Source organism: Micrasema longulum, unplaced genomic scaffold, assembly GCF_059751315.1.
Source record: "Micrasema longulum isolate JH-2025_06_02 unplaced genomic scaffold, ASM5975131v1 h1tg001648l, whole genome shotgun sequence".
In the NCBI taxonomy this organism is placed as follows: domain Eukaryota; kingdom Metazoa; phylum Arthropoda; class Insecta; order Trichoptera; family Brachycentridae; genus Micrasema; species Micrasema longulum.
In genome coordinates, this window is record NW_028278827.1 from 38,587 (window position 1) to 53,450 (window position 14,864).

At 33.8% G+C, this 14,864-nt stretch overlaps 1 protein-coding gene across 1 annotated transcript in view; it reads right to left on the reverse strand.

Annotated features, from left to right (window-relative positions):
- The window catches only part of alpha-Cat (catenin alpha), a gene marked incomplete at its 3' end in the record, with an annotated part of 102,247 nt that overhangs the window by 33,060 nt on the left and 54,323 nt on the right, over positions 1–14,864 (reverse strand). The gene's annotated exons all lie outside the window — the stretch shown is intronic.

The following is a 14,864-nucleotide window of genomic DNA, read 5'->3' on the forward strand; positions in this document are numbered from 1 at the left end:
CAAGACAAAGTGATAATTATAGTATCTTCCGTCCTATTCCTTCATCCCTATCCTGTTTCCAAATCTATTTTGTAAATAGTTTTATACTAAAACGAAAAATACAAAGTGTATATATTTATGAAATAAATAATATATTAATATACTCGACGTTTTTCATTTCTGCATCTGATAAAAAAAAAAAATCTGTTGGTGGAATTTCAGTACTTCTCTGCAGCTACAAAAGCTGGACTCCTCTCAAAATTAATATGATTATAAAAAAACAATCCTAATTTAGAAACAATCATTACTGATAAACAGCTATTAATACAGTAATAGAGGACTGGAAAGAAGACATTGAAAAAAAAAATACACATCAGCAGTTTTTCTAGATTTTAAAGCATTTGAGACTATTGATACAATAATAATATTTAAAAAAAAATCATTTATAAGAATAAAAAAGAATGCCTAAAATTGGTTTCAAAGCTACTAAAAAACTAATTTCGAATGACGAAGGTTACAATATTTTATCAAATCCAATAAAAAATCATTCGGGAGTACCCCAGGGCTTAGTGTTAGGGCCTATATTGTTAATCATATATATAAATATAAAATCAGCTAATGTTATAAATAATGTACAATAAAACTGTTTGCAGATGATGCATCTTTTTACATATCAGAAAATAATTATGATACAGTAAATAAATTAAATTAATTATGAATATTCTGAAAATATTTCAAAACGGCTGAAAGTGAATAAATGAATATATACAAAAAATACTGCTAGATTATTTGTACTGAAGTATGAGTGGTATTATATGCGATTTTTGACGCTTTACAGAAAATTAAAGGTCAGATCAGCTGACTCAGCACTTTAGCGGTGATTCGGTGAACCATACGTTTATTTGAGCCGAACGTTGCAACCTGTATCGTTCGACTTACTGCCATAGTCGTTTCGCGCCCGAGCTCGCGACTCGCGGCAGCCGCGCGAAATAATGTGACCTGATCTGCGAGCCGATTCAAACCTCCAGCTCAAATATTAAAAATAAAATAAAAAACTTTAATAATATGCAAGCTTCTACATTCCACTATGTTATATCCCAACTCAACACAGGGCTCTTGGCCTCATAGAGTTAGCGAAACGTTATGTTTTTTTTGGAATATATGTATCTTTATATTAATAAATAAGTCATTAATCGGGTTGTGGTCCCGTGGCTAGTGTCTCGGACTCACAGACCAAAGGTTCGTGGTTCGAATCCCACTCTACCCCAACTTGATTCCATTTTCTAATAGTGAGTTATTTACAACTCGTTGAAAATGGCCCTCAAAATTAAATATTTGGGTAAATCATAAGAGCGCAAATATTTCTTTAAAAAAAAAAAAAATTCTATTTAAATTTGTTGCAACAGAGAGGGAAAACATTTTTGAGAAGGGAATATGGCAGTCTAGGCATTTACAGGGCTTATGACCTGTCATTTGATTCAATTTTATTTATTCATATATATGTACATTACAAAATGGAATATCTTAATTCATACATATGGAAAAAATAAAAATAATTAGGTAAAATTAGGTATGTATAAAAAAAACACATCAGTATACATAATATCCAGAGAATAATATGTTAAAAAAGTAAGAGAATCTTGTAACGAAAAACTCCATCAAAGACATGAAAAATGTCAATGTCCAAAGTGATATTATTCAACGTAGAGATAGCCCTTCCAACAGGCATAACCATTGGCAGTATGGTCCTGTATATTGAAATGTGGAACAGTCTATGCGGACGCTGTCTAAGGTACATAAAAGCTAATACTCCGCATAATTTCAGGGTTGTCAATAATACGGCGCAACAATGGAAAGAAGTGCGTAGTTAAATACACATTCCTTCTGGTCTTCAAGCTGCTGTAACCGAGCATACCCTGGAGGAACTCAGTGGGATGAAGCCGTGGATAATATCCGCACTCCCTCATGTAGAGAAACCGAAGAAATTTCTTTTGAACCCTCTCCACCATAAGAGAGTACTTCAACTCACACGGTCATTTATTTACAATTTATAGTTTATTGTACATTATTTGAGACATTATTTGAGACATGGTCTTAGGAAATATGACTACATTTCTGACTATCGTAGGAAACTGAAATGGCTCAAAATTAGACAGCGGAGAGACTATCACTCCCTCTCACTTCTGTTCAATGTACTTCATAGTCCTAACGCTCCTATATACCTGTGTGAAAAATTTCAACGCTTATCAGTTCATGGTTTACCTCTTCGTTCTCATTCTCAAGGCACTCTCTTAATACCCATACACAATTCCTCTTTCTTCTCTAACTCATATAGTGTCCATGCGGCTCCACTGTGGAATCATCTCCCATCCACCATCAAAGATGTTACTACATTATCTCTGTTTAAATCACGTCTGAAGAAACATCTCCTTTCTCTTCCTTAATCTCTCCTCCTTTCCTTTTTCCTCTTTCCGCTTTTTCCTTTTTCCCATTGAGTAATAGTTTTGATTTAAGGTAATTTATAAACAAATACATTTATTTCTATTTTTATATATTTTTAACTTTTTAATCTTTTTTTTCCTATTGAATATGTTCTGTAACTTGAATTATAAAAATAAAACTTTTATTTTATTGGTTGGTTGGAAGAAATTGCCATTTGGCAATAAGCCCGCCAATGTACAAATAACATTATGTACAAAAAGTAAAATAAATAAATAAAAATAAATAAGTCCCAACTCCATGGAACTAAAAGTCCTGTATTGAGATGGGACGAGCAATTAGTTGACACAGACACATGATCTGTTCCATGTATCCGAAGGGGTTTTCCGGAGCAGGATTCTTCTACTACTTTGACATGAGTCTCTTTCGTGTAATTCTTTTTTTTTTATATAATATGTACGTATTGAGTGTATTTTGGTAATGTATATGTTATATTTAAAATAAACGAATTGAATTGAATTGAATATTTGTCGAGTTCGATCACGCCATTTTGAATTTCATATTTACTGTGGCCAGGCGGACGAAGACTAGTCCTGTGTGCGAATTAGAACCGGGGCCCCGATTACATCGGAAGATAAAGACGTCATACCTTCACCTTGACTGTATAGTTGAAGGTAAATTCTCTCGAGGGATTACGAAGATACCGACCCCCCCCCCTTCAAGTTTTGGGAAGGTAAGTATATCACCACAAATTATAGGATCAGAAAGATAAAAAATAATTTTAAAAAAAAACATAAATATGGCACATCAATATGGTTAACAGTAAATTCAAATTCAACATTCGGAAAATCATCAAGGAGTTTCCCACTCAAATCCCTCCCACTAAGGAAAATCCAAGTCCTAACTCCTTTCTTGAAAATAGTTTTTGTCCTCGAGAGCTTAATACGCTCTTCCAAAATATTGAACACTCTCGGTGCGATAAATGAGGGATGTATCTGAGCAAAAGTCGTACGGGTTTTGGGTATGACATAATTCATGCTCTGGGAATACCTCATAACGCTGGTTTAAATAGCCACTTTGCACACTGTGTAACATTCACCATTCTACCTATGTTTGAACATCCACATTTCCTCAACTCTTCCACCTGTTGACTTTTGTGAAGTAAAAAAGCTGAAACCTTTATCACGCGGGTGAGATTCATCCGGCTGAACCGATTCACCTACTAGGCAACGCCTGAAAACTATTTTCCAATTTTTATACTTCTTCTTTTACCAGGTAGTTAATTCAACAATGTTTGAGTATATTGAGGTATTTATTACCCTTGAGGTATTTTATTACGAAAATGGCGCTATATAAGTTATCCATAATTAATTTAATTTAATTGCCTTAAGCCAATTTCTTCCTACCTACCCAAACGGTTCAATTTGAGAAAATTAGTGGAACAGAAACGTATTGTTGGTATATTATAATATTTTCACTACAAAACAAAACTTATTTTTTTAAGAAACAAAAATTGACTACGTATCTACACTATACTATAAAGAGAGTAGGGGGTAGAGAGGGGAGGAAAGAGGGAGGAGAAAGGAATAACTAAAAATTTTAGGAAGTGTCATTTCTTACGTTTTTAAAATGTAAATGAAGAAGTATGTTTACTATTGATGGAAAGACTGAGAAAGACATTGAAAAGAGGGAGAGTGCAGAGAACAGGGTGAACGGTGCACTGAAATCTACTTTGGCAAACAAATTTTCATCGCAGGAGGCAAAACTAGCAGTTCACAATGGAGTTCTAGTGCCGACTCTAATGTGTGGGAGCAAAGTATAGAATTGGAAAAATAATTATGAAAGTAGGTTAAATGCTGTCAAAATGCGTTCACTCAGGCGAATGTGTAGTAAAATGACGCATAATAGGTGCACAAATGTCGAGATCCGTGAAGTGTGTAAGGCTGAGACACGCATTATCGACAGAATCAAGAAAGGTGTGCTGCGTTAGTTTGGACATGTGGAGCGAATGGACAGCAAAAGAACGGCTAAAAGGATCTACGATGCGAATGTGGATGGATGCAGAAAACGAGGAAGACCGAGAAAGTCATGGCACGATCAAACTCAACAAATACTTGAAGACGGACATGAGTGTGGGAAACTTTTTTTTTATATTCCGGATCAACAAAGTGATCTACAATCAATTTGTAGTCACAAAGTTGTTTTACCGGCAGGACATTACAGAATTTAAAATATTTTTTAGATATTTCATTTCCTCACATTAAAGTTTTCCTCGGATTTACACATTTTTTGTTGCTCTCTTGAAAACCGTAAAACAGGGGATTTACTGTTTGTATCTTCATATGAATAAATAAATTTAGCAATCCTGTAATGTTTACAATGTAAAATAATAGTTCTTACCCTGGTCACACAGGATAATAATAATAATAAAATTTTTAATTATTTTTTAATTTATTTTAATTTTAATTATGAAATATATTAATATACAGTTTTTTGTTCACTTTGCCTAGCTGTATGAAACAGTACTTATGATTTTCTTAATGTATTACTGTAGAATGTTTTATTATTAAAACTTTCTACCGAATATGCTGTAAAATTTAAGGGTTAATTTTTTAAATATATATCTTGTATAATTTTTAGGTTTATTTTTTTAAAATAAATCTTGGGTATAAGGAAATTTATGTTTTTTAAAAATATATATATATATATTAAGCCAAATATGTTAGTATTATAAATGTTTGTAAAAGGCAGATTTGCCGTTTATGTTAATAAAATAAAATAAAATAAGATAAGCATTAGGTGTTGGAGAAATAAATATCATGACAATATAATACTTTCACATCAAATTAAAAATATATAATCTGAAAAACCTTGACATTCGGATTATGGCCATTTACTTAAATTAAAAATAAGAAAAATTATCGAAATTCAAAAACCTGATTCGCGAGTCAGGGGTGTCAAAATGTTTGGTGTAAAATTAAATGTTCGTCTTTCTCTGTTCTTTCTGATCCTTCCTTCCGCCTCTCTTCATAGGATAGTGTAGATTTTTAGTTGATTTCGTTTTTAAAAAAATTTAATTGGTGGCCCCCGTGGTGTAGCGGTTAAGACGCTTGACTCACACGCGGAAGATTCCGGGTTCGATTCCCGGAGAGAACACAAAAATTGAATGTCAAACAAACGAACAAACAAACCATCACGCCGTTCCCCCGTAGGAGTAGGCAGAGAGGATAGAACGCCAAATCAATCAATCTTGGCATACAGACCGCGCTTCCTCTACATTCATACATCTTCTCATGCACGCACGCCGATTATTTGACATGTCCATATTCAAGTATTTAATGGACTCGATCGTGACATGTCTTTATCAGTCTTCATCGTTTTCTGCATCCATCAACATTCGCATCGTAGATCTTTTTAGACGTTCTTTCGCTGTTCATTCGCTCTACATGTCCAAACCGACGCAGCACCCCTTTCTTGATTCTGTCGATGATGCGCGTCTCAGCCATACACACTTCACGGATCTCGACATTTGTGCACCTATCATGCATCATTTTACCACACATTCGCCTGAGGGATCGCATTTCGACAGCATTCAACCTACTTTCATCATTATTTTTCCAATTCCATACTTCGCTCCCATACATTAGAGTTGGAACTAGAACTCCGTTGTGAACTGCTAGTTTAGCCTCCTGCGATAAACATTTGTTTGCCAAAGTAGATTTTAGTGCACCGTTCACCCTGTTCCCGGCACTCACCCTCCTTTCAATATCTTTCTCGGCCTTTCCGCCTCTAGTAAACATACTTCCCAGGTACACAAATTCTTCTACCTGATTCAGAATATCTCCGTTCACGCTGATCTCACATTTAGTTATATTTTCATTCCTCTCAAAAACCATCACTTTCGATTTATCAACATTCATAAAAAATCGCTTTTCTTGCATACAGAGTAGACTTTCGTTACCAAGAATTGCGGGTCTCCTTTGCTGCTAGCAAGAAGCACGGCATCATCCGCATACAGAAGACAGTTAACAGTAATACCACTTATTTTTGCTCCCATTCTTAAATCTTACAGTTCTTTCATACAGATATCGATGTAAATATTGAACAACCATGGTGACATTACACATCCCTGTTTGACTCATTTCTTTTTAAGATAATATTTAGTTTTATGTAAATTATCCTTACACTGTATAATATTCACCAGTCTGAAGATGCCAATTAGAGGGTGAAAGCGCTAATTGGTCAAACAAATTAGTGGAAGTGTACCAAGTATTTTTAAATAAATAACTTATATGTAAATTTATTTTATTTATTTATTCATTAAAAATCACATAATTAAATATTTATGAACTTATTAACGCTTTTTAGGCTATGCCCGTGTCAAGCCACAATAAATAACAATAAAAATACGTAGTAAAATTAAATAGATCAAATTATTATGACATGGAATAACAATCTAGAAAAAAAGGTAAATGTAATAAATGATTAAATTCCAAAGAATACAATGCAAAAAAGATAATCAGAAATAATTTTTGAAATATAAATTATACAAATTAAGAATTACACATAATCATATATACAAAATAGTGGTATCAATAAAATCAACAAAATAATAGTAAAATATAGTAGTATTAAAAAAAACAAAATAAGAGTATCATTTAAATCAACAGAAAAAGAATATATATATAAAAGCATAATTGAAATGATAATTGAGATATGTTTTCTAGAAACTCACTCAATACTATAGTAGGAAATATAAGAAATAGGAGCAAAAATCATATGCCAAATAATAGTACGTACTAAATTAAATTAAACAAAAATATATAATGAGACTATCACTCCCTCTAACTTCTGTTCAATGTACTTCATAGTCCTAACGCTCCTATATACCTGCGTGAAAAATTTCAACGCTTATCAGTTCATGGTTTACCTCTTCGTTCTCATTCTCGAGGCACTCTCTTAATACCCATCCACAATTCCTCTTTCTTCTCTAACTCATATAGTGTCCACGCGGCTCCACTGTGGAATCATCTCCCATCCACCATCAAAGATGTTACTACATTATCTCTGTTTAAATCACGTCTGAAGAAACGTCTCCTTTCTCTTCCTTAATCTCTCCTCCTTTCCTTTTTCCTCTTTCCTCTTTTTTCCTTTTTCCCATTGAGTAATAGTTTTGACTTAAGGTAATTTATAAACAAATACGTTTATTTCTATTTTTATATATTTTTAACTATTTAATCTTTTTTTTTTCTATTGAATATGTTCTGTAACTTGAATAATAAAAATAAAACTTTTATTTTATTGGTTGTACAGTGTTGGGACTAAAACTCCGTTGTGCACTGCCATTTATAATTTAAGGTGCAGATATATCGTTGACGTATATTTCTCGGCTCGCTGCCAGCCCTGTTTGCCGAGGACCTCAACTCTGAGTGCATCTTCACTGCATAGAATCATCAGGCAGCAATCAATAACACATTGGCGGGTTCGGCCATTTATTTTTGACAAAAGTCGAAGCTCGTTACCGCGACCGGGAGGTCAAGCGACGAAGCACGATTTCTATAATCATAGAGCAGACGTGGATATATTCATATTCGGATATGCAAACACGCCATTTCTGCCACTCACGTAACATGTTATTGAAAAATTATAATGTAACTCAAAAATCAATAATTCAAACAATTTTTAAAAAGCCCTTCAGGTACCCGGCGTCAAGTTATTTGAGGAATTTGAGATCTTAGATATAAGACAATTAATATATTGAGTTTTTCTACTGACATTTCTTGATGGAACTGCATTTTAATTTTAATAATAAAAATACTTAGTTTTTCAGATATAGGTTTTCAGAGAATCACTTAATTACCCCCCGGGCCCGGAGACACAGCTGTCGATGGAACTACCCACCAGCGGCCCCTGTTATAGTTTTAATTAAATTTAAATACACGTAATTCAAATACATTTTCATTATAATACTTCATAAAATTATATATTTTACACCAGTTTTAACACAGGACAGTCAAAAATACTACATAATGGACTTAAACACAACAACGACCTACCTTACTACTTGGAAACTTTTACTGGAGACAAATTTAAAATCAATCTGAAAAAGCACATGATGACTGAACTAACTAGACTAGACGAGACATAAAATGACTAGACAATATTAAATTTCTAATGTAACCCTAACGGGTTTTTTTAAATTGTAAATAAATAAAAAATATACATACAAACAAAACTTATATTATTATAATTGTTTTTGCCTTATACTTAAATTATTTTAATTTAAATTCTTTTATTTACATCATTATATAAATTCATGATTTACAACCCCTGCTTGCACTTGTATTTAATATAGAAATTTGTTTAGTCTCCCACCAGTCTGACGATGTCGGTCACGACGAAACCCGGTCATTGGTAAAAAAAATATATATAAATAAAAGTGGAATAAAACTATAAAGTATTTTTATTATTATAAATAAGGCAATTATTTATTTCCATAATAAAAATGTTTGTGAAAGCAATTTTTAAAATTATTTATTTAGCAGGTCGAAGAATTTGTATATCTGGGTAGTATGTTTACTAGAGATGGAAATATGGACAAGGATATTGAAAGGAGGGTTAGTGCCGGTAACAGAGTTAATGGTGCCTTAAAGTCTGTCGTAGCAAATAAGTGTCTATCGCAAAAGGCTAAATTAGCAGTTCATAATGGAGTTCTGGTACCAACCCTAATGTATGGAAGCGAAGCATGGAGTTGGAAAAAAAGGGACGAAAGTAGACTGAATGCTGTTGAAATGCGATCCCTCAGGCGAATGTGCGGAAAAACAATGTATGATAGGTGCCCTAATGTCGAAATTAGAGCAGAATGCAAGGCTGAGTTAAGCATTATCGACAAAATTAAGAAAGGTCTTTTGCGATGGTTCGGTCATGTGGAGCGAATGAATGATGAAAGAACGGCTAAAAAGATTTATGATGCGAATGTGTCTGGTTGTAGAAGTCGAGGAAGGCCGAGAAAGACATGGCATGATCAAGTACAACAAATTCTTGAAAGTGGTCATGTGAAAAGTCGGAATAATCGACGTGCGTGCATGAGAAGATGTATGAATGTGAAGGAAGCAAAGGAAGTGTGCCAGGACAGAGTGGTGTGGCGTTCTATCCTCTCTGCCTACCCCCCCGGGGAAATGGCGTGATGGTTAGTTAGTTAGTTAGTTATTTTTTTATTAATAAATTTCCCATTTTTTAAAATCTATATTCCTTCAATTCTTTCATCTGTTACACAGTGTGAAAAGTGGCCACTTAAACCAGCCACTGACAGGTCATAGGCCCTGTAGATGCCTAGACTTCTATATTACCTTCTATTAAATGTTCTTGATCTCTGTTGTAATATGTTAATACAAACAGCTCCCAGGGAGTTGAATCCAGTCCTTGTCTACAAAAATTTGGACAAACTCGAAATATTTATTTATTTTTGCACCACAACAGGCCAGGAGGCCCAATTACAGTGGTGAATTACATCACAGAACACCCAGGCTTGAGAAAAATCACATTTTTATTTTCCGTGTTCTCACCGGGAATCGAACCCGGAACCTTCCGTGCATGAGTCAAGCGTCTTGACCACTTCACCACGGAGGCCGCCAAAAATTATTATTATTGTTAAAAAAAAAAAAAGAATTTTGTTAATACCTCATACACAACTTGTTTTCTTTCATTTCAACATCTACCCGCCCTTATTGAAAAACCCTTTATAAATATTGTATTTTAAAAAAGTTTTTTTTAATACTACAAAGGATAACTCTTAAAAAATATTGGTTTTCTCTTGTTAGACGGATGTTTTCAAATGGAAATAAATAGACTTGACCATGTCTCACTTCCATAACTAATTAAATGTTGCGATAATTTGCATAAACAACTTTACTAAAAATAGTAACCATTGTGAATACATTTCATATACCCATGGTTTTTGGTCCCATTATTTATTTATTTACTTCACAGTTTTTAAATGTAAAGAGGTTCATTGTTTCAGGTCCCGACTAGCTAGGAAATTACCGTGTTAAGGCGGGACCTTATTTTTTTTCACGTGTTTTTTTCAACACATGATTCTTCAAAAATTAAAAAAACACGAATATATTTTATTTTATTTTTGCACCACAACAGGCCAGGAGGCCCAATCACCGTGGTGAATTACATCACAGAACACCCAGGCTTGAGATAAATCACATTTAATTTTCGTGTTCTCACCGGGAATCGAACCCGGAACCTTCCGTCTGTGAGTCAAGCGTCTTGACCACTACACCACGGAGGCCGCCAATATCAAAAAATGGAAAAAAAAAAACAAAACATACCATTTATGAAAAAAATAGTTTTTTCATAAAAAAATATTTTTTCGGAAGAAAATTATTAGGATTTAAAAAAAAATTACAATGAATAATGTTCCTCTCAAGTTTCGTGGCTGTCGGCCACGCGGTGTTATGGTCAGCGCGTTTGCCTGCCATGCAAGAGGTCTCGGGATCGATTCCCGACATGGTTGATGTGAAGGTAAGATGATCAGTCTTGTTTATTTATTTATTAATTTTACAATACGCCCAAGGGGCATTTACAAAAAATATAAAGGTAAGTACAAACATAGTAAGTAATAATTTAAAAAATAAACAACGCTTTTTGTATACATGCAGAAACAATAAAAAGCATACTGCCATTCAAAATAAAAAGTTAAACTTTACATAGTAAAAAAATTATATATTTTTATTAGCAATTACTGTGCTTAGTGCGTCGTTCATTTTACTGCCCGCATTCACTCACCTTTCAACATATTTTTCTACTCTTCCATCTCTCGAAAACACGATTCCCAGATACACAAATTCTTCTACTTGTCAAAAGACATTCGTTGCTTACATTTATTTATACTCAATCAGTTTTGGAATATGGGATAATTGGATGGGGATGTGCAAATGACACATTGATCAAGCAAATAATAATTGCACAAACAGCTTTAATAAAAATTATCTTAAGAGTTCCAATCAGAACTAGCTCCCTCGGTTTATTTGAAAATCTTAATGTCAAATCTAAAAAACATTTTTATGTAAAAGCTCTGTTACTATACGCACGTAAACATTATTCTCTACCTTCCGTTACAAATACAAGAGTCACTAGATACTCCACCCTGATGCTGCAAAAATATAACAAAATAAATACAACCTTCGGTCAAAGAGGATTGACCTACTACTCGGTTAAAGTGTACAATCTACTTCCATTATCCATAAGGACAATTAGTAAGTACTCAGAAATGGATAGTGGAGGTGGGTTGCGCACGGATCGATGAGTGGATCAAGCCAAATAGGTAACATGTGTGTACTGTTTATAAAATTTGTTCTATTGGTCTATATAAATTGGTTATGTTTTTATGATTATTTTAGTTTTTTTATTGTTTATTATGTTAATGATAATTAGATAATTGGGATTATTTACGTTTTTTTTATTGTTATTACTATGTTAACTTTGTTAAATAGCTAATTTAAGGCATGTTTTACATTTTGTAAAATGTTTCCCTTGGCACGGGACACCCCAGCAGTGGCGAATTGTGATTTTATTTACAGGTAAGCTATAAAAAAATATTATATATTTGTACCTACTTAGAAGGTACATAATATAATGTAACAAATATATACTATAAATTGACATTTTTCTGTGGCTCTGTGTGATACAACAACTCTCATCCATGAAATCAACTCAAACGACGTAACTTCGTGATATATTATATTATATAGATATATTATCCATTACTTTAATATATAATTCATTAAAAAATAAATAACAAATACCACTATGAATTCAGTCGATATTAGGTATTCGATTGAAATGTCAACTGGCCGCATTGTTCTAGTAATTAATAGTGGTAAAAATGACCGCGTGGAGCGCTATATGTCCTGCAATATGACGCATGAAAGTAATTATGGTCTTATGTCAAAAGTACCAACTCAAAGAAAAACAGTCCTTAAGAAACAATGTTTGAAACACTGTTTTCCAAATCAAGAATCTTTAAATAATTTGTGTAATCTGCAAGTTTAATCTAGGGAAAAAAAACCCGCACTGGGGTTAAGACATTCAAAATATAGTATGCTTATTTTTATGAAACAATAAGCTGGAGAATAGGCTAGTTTCTTGGCACTAGGACAGCGGTGCTCGTATTTTAACGGCCGTAGTGAACGGTGATGCGGTGGACAGCCGTCGTAACGATGACTAGAGTGTGGTTTCCTAGGAAAACGGTGTTATCAACACTATTTAACACCGTTTCCTTGGGAAACCACTCTCTAGACGATGTTACGACGGCTTCCCACCGCATCACCGTTCACTACGGCCGTTAAGATACGGGCACCGCTGTCCTAGGAAACCCTAGCTTAAGCTAGAGAATCGGCTGGTTTCTTGGCACACCGCAGGCGCTGGGCGCGCTTTATTAATATTAATATTTATATTAGGATAAAAATACGAACGGTGGAAATGATTTAAAATAAATAGTATTTTTTTTTAATTTTTTTTTTTTTAAATATCCCATCCCTACAGAGATGAGGTAGAATTTTTTCAAATTCAGGATTATGGATATTCGAGCGTTTACAGGGCTTATGACCTGTCATTGGCTGGGTTAAGTGGCCACTTTACGTACTACAACATTCCCCATTCCGCTTATTAGCGAATATCGACACACATACTCCCCCTTGGGAGAAATCCAGATTTGTGTATGTACAAAATACACGTACCAAAAATAATGTTGTGTAAATGGTAATTATTTATTTGTTTTTCTGTAAATAAATTACAATAAAACATTATTATGGTTAGTCAAATATAATGGTAAGCTGTGCATAATCGCTTCTATACACGATTCGCCCCTGCACCCCAGTGAGGGAACAGTATTCTGTATAAAAAAATAATACAAACAATGTAAAAGTTGAAATAAATAAATGAGATTATTTTTTGGTATGTGTATTTTTGTACATACACAAATCTGGATTTCTCCCGAGGGGGAGTAGGTATATATTTTTTTATCAATATTCCTAACACGCTCCAACACGCTAGTGAATGCTTTCTCATTTAATAAGATATATACAAGAATCAAAATGATACCAGTGTCGATATTCGCTAATAAGCGGAATGGGGAATGTTGTAAAAAAACGTAAAGTGGCCACTCAACCCAGCCAATGACAGGTCATAAGCCCTGTAAACGCTCGAATATCGATAATCCTGAATTTGAAAAAAATCTACCTCATCTCTGTAGGAATATTGATAAAAAAATAAATAAATGAGCCCTGTAAATGCTTAGACTTCCATATTCCCTTCTCTAAAATGTTTTCCCTCTCTGTTGCAACAAATTTGGATCTAAATAATTCGTCGCTACAAATCAATTTAGATGAGTCTAATCTTTGGTCAGTCATTTCTCTAGCTTCAAGCTGGATCTTTATGCAGCTGGGCCCATCGATATTACAGCATACTATTATAGTCAGCACGTATGGTTATAATGTCCATCTATCACATCTCGTTAGAAAAGTGGGACGACAGATGAAGAGATTTATCTTGTCAAAACTGTACAACTTAACAGGATGTTTTTTTATATATTATTATTTTAGATTTGCTTATGAATGTTGATAAATCGAAAGTGATGGTTTTTGAAAGGGATGAAAATATAACTAAATGCGAGATCGGCGTGAACGGAGATATTCTGAATCAGGTAGAAGAATTTGTGTACCAATTTGTGTGAGAAACATTTTACAGTAAGTATAATGAAACATCGGACTCGTGGTGCAGTGGTCAGCGCGTTTGCCTACCATGCAAGAGGTCTCGGGTTCGATTCCCAACATGACACGAAATATTTATTTACAAATGTGTTTTTACACTAGAATATTTCATAGTCCCCGGACTGGTAACTGAAGTGTAAGATTGATCATCTTTTCTTCATGTAACAAAAATGATCACTGGTATAGTGAATTACGATATTATGATAATGAAACAAGCCGTAAATTAGTTATTTAACATCTTTAAGTAAGAAAATAAAAATAAAATTAATCTATTTCATTGAAATTATTTATTGACAATTCTTGATGGAATTCCATTGTAATGATGTAATAACTTACATAAGTTATTTATTTAAAAAATACTTGGTACACTTCCTTGGTGAACGGAGATATTCTGAATCAGATAGGAGAATTTGTGTACCTGGGAAGTGTGTTTACTAGGGACGGAAAGGCCGATAAAGATATTGAAAGGAGGGTGAGTGCCGGGAACAGGGTGAACGGTGCACTGAAATCTACTTTGGCAAACAAATGTTTATCGCAGGAGGCTAAACTAGCAGTTAACAACGGAGTTCTAGTTCCAACTCTAATGTATGGGAGCGAAGTATGGAATTGGAAAAATGATGATGAAAGTGGGTCGAATGCTGTCGAAATGCGATCCCTCAGGCGAAT